This window comes from Lactuca saligna, chromosome 1, assembly GCF_052625555.1.
Source record: "Lactuca saligna cultivar CGN05327 chromosome 1, ASM5262555v1, whole genome shotgun sequence".
NCBI lineage: Eukaryota > Viridiplantae > Streptophyta > Magnoliopsida > Asterales > Asteraceae > Lactuca > Lactuca saligna.
This window is the reverse complement of record NC_136417.1, coordinates 138,846,302-138,854,594: the sequence shown is the minus strand read 5'-3', so window position 1 is coordinate 138,854,594 and position 8,293 is coordinate 138,846,302. Positions and strand designations below refer to the sequence as shown.

At 40.0% G+C, this 8,293-nt stretch overlaps 1 non-coding gene across 1 annotated transcript; it reads left to right on the top strand.

Moving 5' to 3' along the window:
- The first annotated feature begins 3,109 nt into the window (after positions 1–3,109).
- LOC145028041 (small nucleolar RNA R71) lies at positions 3,110–3,216 on the top strand. Its single transcript, XR_013675798.1, has one exon. It is a non-coding gene; the product is annotated as a small nucleolar RNA R71 (small nucleolar RNA).
- Positions 3,217–8,293: the final 5,077 nt, after the last annotated feature.

Below are 8,293 nucleotides of genomic sequence, written 5' to 3'. Positions count from 1 at the left end.
TCCACGACTCGACTCGTCGAGTCCATGTATGACTCGGCGAGTCACATGAACTGTACGAGTCAGTCGGCGAGTATACTGAAATTGGGCCACGAAACCTGCAAATCACTTCAAGGGTTTTGTCTAGACACATGTATATAAGGTATTTAGTACGAATAAGCAAGTAAAACATCATATTCCATGAAAAATCAAAACCCTAGAATTTACTATATTTCCAAAATCGGGTTTTTTTCTTGCAATGTCCATCATATACAGCCTTATAATCATGTTCTTAACAGAAAACAAGAAGAAATTCATTACCTTTTGAGATGATACTTGAAAGATTTGAAGAATAATTGAAGGAAAAAGATGAATGCTTGGGAGGGAGTTGAGAGAGAGGCGCACGGCGAGTGTGTGTGAAAAGAAACTGATTCATTAGGGTTAAACCAGTTGTAAAAATAAATGTTATTATTATTTTTTTCTGTGAATAATACCGACTCGTCGAGTCGGGGCCAGACTCGGCGAGTCTGGTCGTGGTGCATGATATTTTCTGAAATCTGTACGGACTCGTCGAGTCATGGTTAGACTCGGCGAGTCTCTTGCAAAAATCCAAATTTTTTTAACACTTTTTGTAATTTCTTTAGAAAATAAAACTTTTTTTCACCCCACACTTAGTCCATACGCACTCTCAAGCAAACAAATCCGATGAATTGGAAGATTAAAATTCTAAAAACGAAAGAAAAAATGCAATCAAAAGAAAAGGTAAAAGAAAGCAAACTCTAAATAACGGGTTGCCTCCCGCCAAGCGCTTCTTTTTAAGGAGTCGTTAGCTGGACTCCTTCCCGTCTACGTCTCGTCATCTTCTAGCATCGGGAATTCACACCTTATCTTTTGTGGTTTGTACTTTGTCTTGTAAGCATGAATATTCTTTTTATAAGCCCTTTTTAATTCCTCTCTTTTCTTTTTCACAGCATCATCCTCAGCTGCTTGGGCTTCCCTTTTCCTCTTTTTCTTCGTTACCCCATTCTTTTTCGCCTTCTTTTGCACCTCCTTCTCTTTAAATTTAATTACTTCATATTTCGTGACGGTTCGTGCTTTAGGTTTAGTAGTGAATGGTTGATCAGCTTCCACCCTCCTTTTCTTTGTCTCTTCATCCTTGCCTGTGCTCAACCCTTCTTCAAATGGAATCGTATCAAGACATGCTACATTGGCGTATTGAACTTTCATTCCCATTCCTCCTTCTGCTGTTTGTTCTTCTAAAGAATCATGAATAACATCGAAATCCAAGGTATGTGAAGAACTAGTAACAAACAGATCTAAGTCGGCCAAGTCTTTGCCAAAGTCGACTGGACTCGTCGAGTCCATTAAAGTGACTCGGCGAGTCTGAGCGGGTTCCATCAATTCTTGGGTGTTTTCTGAGTTGGCTCCTTCCAGTAGCTTTTCTAACTCCTCCAAGTCCTTGTTAACATCTCCATCTTCTTCAGAGTGTATCAAAAACTTGCTTGGATCTTCTTTTAGCAAACGTGCAAGCTCTTTTTCTAATATCTCATCATCCAATTGGATCATTGAGATTTCTTCATTCTTTTCCTCTTCTTGCTTGGCTTCTAGAATAACTTTAAACATTACAGACTCATCACCCACCCTTAATGTCAATGTAGACTCACATATATCAATTAAAGCACACGCGGTGTCCAAGAATGATCTCCCCAAAATAATTGGAATTTCGGGGTCTTCTTCCATATCAACTACCACGAAGTCTACTGGAAAAATAAACTTGACAACTTTTATAAGGAGATCCTCACAAACGCCTTGTGGATGAATTATCGTCTTGTCCGCCAAATGGATCTTCATATTTACCGGCCTTGGTTCAGGTAAATTCAACTTCTTAAAGAATAAAAAAGGCATCAGATTGATGCTTGCCCCCGAATCAGCTAATGCTCGGGTGAAAAATTCATTACCAAATTGGCACGGAATCACAATATTTCCTGGATCACCCTTCTTTTTAGGTAGCTCACTCATCAATACTTCCGCGACTTCAGCCAAATCTTTCCTAGCAGCAAAAAGGCCCTTAAGCAAGTTGAAGTATTTAGGTGTTTGGAGCATTGTTTCCACAAATGGCACATTAACTTGTAAAGCGTTAACATGTATCATGAAGGTTCTGTATGCTTCTACTTTTTCTGCAGGCATGGCTTTGATTGGGTATGGCAGAGGAGGATTATAAGGCTTCAAAGAACTGACAGGTTTATCATTTGCGCATGGACTCGTCGACTCCAATGGAGTGACTCGGCGAGTCGGATCGGGTTTTGCTGGGTCCGATTCTTCTACCTTTTATGCCTTCTTCTTGGAGATTCTCAGTGCTTCTGTACATGTTCCTTCACTGCTGGAGGTTATTACACTTACATTCTCCATTCTTGGATTGGGTTCAGTGTTACTCGGAAGTTGGCCTGGTCTTCTTTCATTCACTTGATGTGCAAGCTGTCCCAGGTGTTTCTCAATGTTGAGAATGGATGCCTGCTGATTCCTCAACATATTTCTGGTCTCTTGCATTGCTACATCGTGATCATTATGTCTTTTCTCGGACGCGGTTATGAATCTTGTGAGCATATCTTCTAAATTGGCCTTCTTTTCCATCACTGGCTCTTCCTTTTGATAGAATCCCCTCTCCTTCTGCTTGTATTTCTCCTCCTTAGCCTTTTTATATTCTTCGTATGGGAGTCATTCCTTCTTCGGTTTCCTCCAATCTTCGTCATATCTATCGCCACTAGAGTAAAACACTTGAGCCTTTTTATTTCCGTTTTCGTCTCGATCACAATCCTTGGTGAGGTGGGGCCCGCTACAATTTTTGAATCCTACCCTAATAGCATGGATTGTTTGATCCATTTTTTTCATTCTTCGATCTAGGCTATCGAGCTTAGCTATTACCGCCGCCATGCTATCATTCACCGAGTTCACTGCTCCCCGACTTACTTCATTCCTCGGATTGTGGTATTCTCTAGAATGCTTAGAGAATTCTTCAATTAACTCCTTGATTTCCGGAGGCGGATTTCTGGTGAGCGAGCCTTGTGAATCGAGCAGTTGCCTTGTGGTGACATTAACTCCATCATAAAAAATGGAGACCTCTTGTTGGCTATTAAGGTCATGGTGTGGGCAATTTCTAAGTAGGCTCTTGTACCTTTCCCAAGCTTCATAAAGAGATTCTCCGGGTTGTTGCTCGAAGTTGGCAATGGCTTTCTTTAGCTTGGCTATCTTGGAAGGCGGGCAGAAATGGTCTATGAACTCTTCTTTCATCTTGACCCATGTGGTGACCGATCCAGGAGGAAGTGACTTTAACCAATCTTTTGCAGCTCCTTTAAATGTGACAGGAAGCATGCGAAGAAGCTGGATCTCACGAGGCACATTTGATACATTGAAGTAATCAGCCACATCATTTACTTCATCCAAGTGCTTATAGGCGTCTTCGTGATCTTTCCCATAAAAAGGAATCTCCTTGAGTTGGGCGAGAATATGGCCTTTTAGTTCGAAAGTAGCGGTTACGGGAATTGCGGGTTGCACAAGTCCCGGGCCGGTGTCATCACGCATCCTCTTCTTCCATTCCCCCATGGGGATTTCATCAATATTAGCCATAGCGGTAGCTAAATCGTCTTCAAACTCGAATGTGTGCTCGTATGTGGGTTCGTCTTCTTCCTCGGTCTCGTACTCGGTGTCTTTTTGAATTGGGTCGTCGATTGTCAACGAGGTTTTGGATGCTCCTGATTTGTTGCTCCTTTTCTTGCTGAAAACGGACTTGAGGTTTTTGAGTGGTGAGTTCTTTGAAGAAGCGGATTCTCCAACGGTTTTGCCTTTGCTCCTTCTTAGTGCGGTTTCCGGATCTTCAAGAGGGGGAACCAGGGTTGTATCAGATCCTCGGGTCATGAAACAACTGCAAACAAAATAGAAAACACGTAAAAAGAACAAAAAAATATAATAAAATTAATGTTGATTTAGCGTCGTACTCGTCGGGTCTAGGCGAATGCACTCGGCGAGTCCAAGATAAAATCAGGTTTTCTTTATACACTACCTACTAAATTAAACAGTAATTAACGTTGTGTAAGATAAATCTCACACAAAGGATCGATTGAATTAGAATTTAATGCTAATTTTAGAACCGTTCACCGGCACCGGCGCCAAAAACTTGATGTGCGTAAACTCACTTAGTTTTAATCCTACTTTTAGCTGTAAAATAAACACACAAAGGCAGTGTACCTATCAATTGTGGAATAGTTTAAGCAAGTAGGGTATCGAACACAGGGAACGGCAAATTAAAACTAAAAACTAATTCTATCTAAATTAATTAATAAGTAGAGGGTTTTCTCTAGTTTTACAAGACTAGAAACTTACTAACTATTACTTAATCTAAAAACTAGAAAACAGAGAATTAACTAGATTCAATAATGCGAAGGAACTTCTGTTTAGTTCAACTCAATTGATCCTATGGTTGTTTTCAAGGTAATAGTGCAATGGATTAATTCTTTTGTTGGTTACCGACTCAAGTGATTAGGTTCGCGTTCACTACACTAATCCTTAGCAAATAAACTAACTTAAACAGTGATCAGTTGTCTAATTCAATTTAGTTCACTAGATTAATTATTCGGATTACTTTAGACTCACAATAGTTAATCAATTTGGTTTTAATTAACTTCTTGTTGATGGTCATCACACAAGCTTGCACATAAATTTACTTAATTTTCTTATTAATCCTAGTTTCATGTTCATTAATCCTAGACATATAGCAAAGTAGTCACAAGATATATGAGGTTGATAATCCAACGATGTTCATGCTATTTAATTATCTTCCTATTAAAAGAAAATTAATTATCATTCACACACAAGGTTCTTTAGCAAGCTAAAATAACAAATAAATCACCAACATTGAATTAATCCTACCAATAATCAAACCATAGTCTCAATTTTGTATCCCCACACAGAAGTTTAAGAGTTTTAGCTCATGATTGAAGTAAATAACAGCACAAAAACGAATTCTAATTGTCTAACCATAGTGGAAAACAAAAGATTAAGTATAATGATGGAATTTGCCTCAAATCTCCTTCGGGATTGAATTGTAGCTTCTATCTTCGTCTTCTAGGGTTTCTCTAGCCTCTGAATCACAGCTAATTACTCCAGAATTGTCCTAGAAGTTTTTTTCCTCGATCTGAGAAGTTATCTATATATTTGCGTATCGACTCGTCGAGTCCGTCTCACAATATCTGTATGCGATAAGCATCTGGGTTCCAGAGTCATTATCCTCACTTGGACTCGCCGAGTAGTCGATTCTACTCGCCGAGTAGGTGCTATTTTTGGTTTTTTTTCTTCTTTATCCAATTCCCGAACTCCTAACCACTTCTCCTGCTTCCTTTTGCTTCCGAGCTTCATTTTTGGACTGAAAATACAATTTAAACACTTTTAATTACCTTTTGTCCATTAAATGCAATAATTTAGCTAATAAATGAATAAAAATATATACTTAATACAAACTAAATATGCACATATCAAAATACCCCACACTTGACTTTTGCTTGCCCCCAAGCAAAACTGAATTTTAAGACATTAGAATTATGTATGACAACTCCAATCTAACCCAGCCATTATGCCAAGACCGCAACGCATGCATTTGTGTCTAAAATTTTTCCTAAGGACCCCCCATACTCCAAATACTCACAATCCTCATAAACATTCACCCACTCACCCCGAACTATGCTCATTTTATGTAACCCTACGAATCCATCCTCAGAAAACCTCTTACCCTCAAGGTTGTAACAACCTGTCATTTCAGGTCATTAAAGATCAAGTCTTGTAACCTCTTTGAAAAAGGGATTAGAATATCATCGAAAAATGAAGTATTCAAAAACTCTGTTCGGAGTATGCTATGTAGTAAATATCGTCTCAAGGTTTTCATACATATAAAGAACACTAAAATCCGAGTTATAACGAAGAAGTTATGACCACTCTAAGTTTTCCGACAAAAACCGGCAATACGAAGTTACGTAAAAACGCAAAGTTTCAATAGAACACTTTTTGACCTTATGTGTCTAAATGAAAGTCATAGATATCGTTAAACTACAAACGTGCATAAAAAGAACACTTAAATCGGACATCGTATGAAAAAGTTATGAATTTTTAAAGAAATTCCTTAATCACGTCATTTTAATAAATAAATAATAAAAATTAATTTCGGAGTTTGCCAACGGAGTCTAAACGAAAGTTCTAGAGCGTAGTCTCACCTACGCGTGGATATAAAGACCATCGAAAACGGAGTTCGTATGAAGAAGATATGATTTTTTGAAGATTATTAAATAAATTATATATAAATTTAATTATAAACTCTTGGTATTATCTTTGTATTATAAACACTTGGTATTATCCGAAGGAGTCAGGTGGCGACTCGTCGAGTCCGTCTCACAATATCCGTATGCGATAAGCATCTGGGTTCCCGAGTCATTATCCTCACTTGGACTCGCCGAGTAGTCGATTCTACTCGCCGAGTAGGTGCTATTTTTGGTGTTTTTCTTCTTTATCCAATTCCCGAGCTCCTAACCACTTCTCATGCTTCCTTTTGCTTCCGAGCATCATTTTTGGACTGAAAATACAATTTAAACAATTTTTAGTACCTTTTGTCCATGAAATGCAATAATTTAGCTAATAAATGAATAAAAATCTATACTTAATACAAATTAAATATGCACATATCATTTACTCTCCAAAAGCTCGATCCAAGGTGTTCTAAGTCCGAATATGTAAGCCTAAAAGTCATATCTAAGCCTTAGGGGCAATTTGGAGGGGTTTGGGGCTTAAAAACCCCCCATTAAATGGTGTTTACGGTCCAAGAGTGTGCTTGGGCCATAAACACATAAATTTTGTCCTTATTTTATGTTTTAAACTCGAATTTGTAGGCTAGATAAGCTATATAACAAGTTAGGATAGGTGGCTTACTCGTTTGGGGCTCGAAACGGACGATTTTTGGGTCGAAAATAAGTTGTAGAGAGAGAGTATAGAGAGAGAGTGAAAAAGGGTGAAATGAAGTTTACTCTCCCTTATATAGGGGTTGGGGTTGGGGCTCAGTGGAAATCTACCCGAAACTGCCGTTAAACGGGGCTTTTAGTTGTACCCGATTTAGTGGTCATAATAATAAAAACTAACTTTTCCAGCTAAATGGAAATGTGTATTATGAGTTTTTATTTCTCTTATCACGACTTAATGACATAAATAAATGAAATATTTATTAAATTGGCGACCTCTAATTAACGGAACTTTTATACAGTGGAATATTCCGTTAACAGTAACGGGGTAATGTAACGGAATAACTTTGGGTTGTCACAGGTGTAGTCGGTAGTATAGGGCCCATACTACTGAAGACACCGGATCAGTGGGCAACCCAAGTAAGAATCCTTTGGGTATCGGAGTCCGAGTAAGGTTGTGTTATCGAGTGCGAGTATGCTCGATTGAGTCTCTGATAATTTTATGTTGTATTTCAGAGGCATTGTGGTTGGGCCACGCCACAGACCTGGTACGAGCGGTGTGAGTGACGAGGAGCTTCGTCAGATGATCCACGATGAGGTGGCTGCGGAGATCTGGGCCGAGATTCCGGAGATGTTTGGGTCTATCAAGACCACACTGATGGAGACTTTCGATGAGTGGTATGCCGCGGTGACTGAGGCCGCAGCCACTGCAGCTACCGCAGCTGTGGCTGCTGCCAGACCACAGAGAGGTGACTCATTGCTATTCCAGGAGTTCAGCAACACGAAGCCACCCGAGTTTGATGGGACGTAGGATCCCATAGTTGCGATGAGATGGATTGCTGACATTGAGGGATGCTTCTACACATGTTCATGTCCGGAGCATCTGAGGGTACGATTCGCTTTGAACCAACTCTACCTAGGAGCAAAGGATTGGTGGAAGTTCGTGACGGCGAACTTCACTCTTGCGGAGATTTCGGCCGTGACTTGGGAGAGATTTACTACTATGTTAATAGACGAGTATGTTCCCCCGGTGGAGAGGGAACGGTTGATTCAGGAGTTCTTGACCCTCAAGCAGGGTAACGATTCAGTTACTGTGATCACCCGGAAGTTTCATGAGAGGGCGATGTTCTGCCCTGAGCAGGTGTCCATTGAGCGGGCTCGGATGAGCCGATATCTGGGTATACTGAGGAGGGACATTCGAGAGTTCGTATAGAACTCAACATACCGGACATTTGCAGAGCTCCAGGTAAGAGGGAGATCGAGTTGCAGACTCAGGCCACGAAGGAGGCCGAGTCTCAGCGGGTGGATCGGCGGTCGGCTCAGTC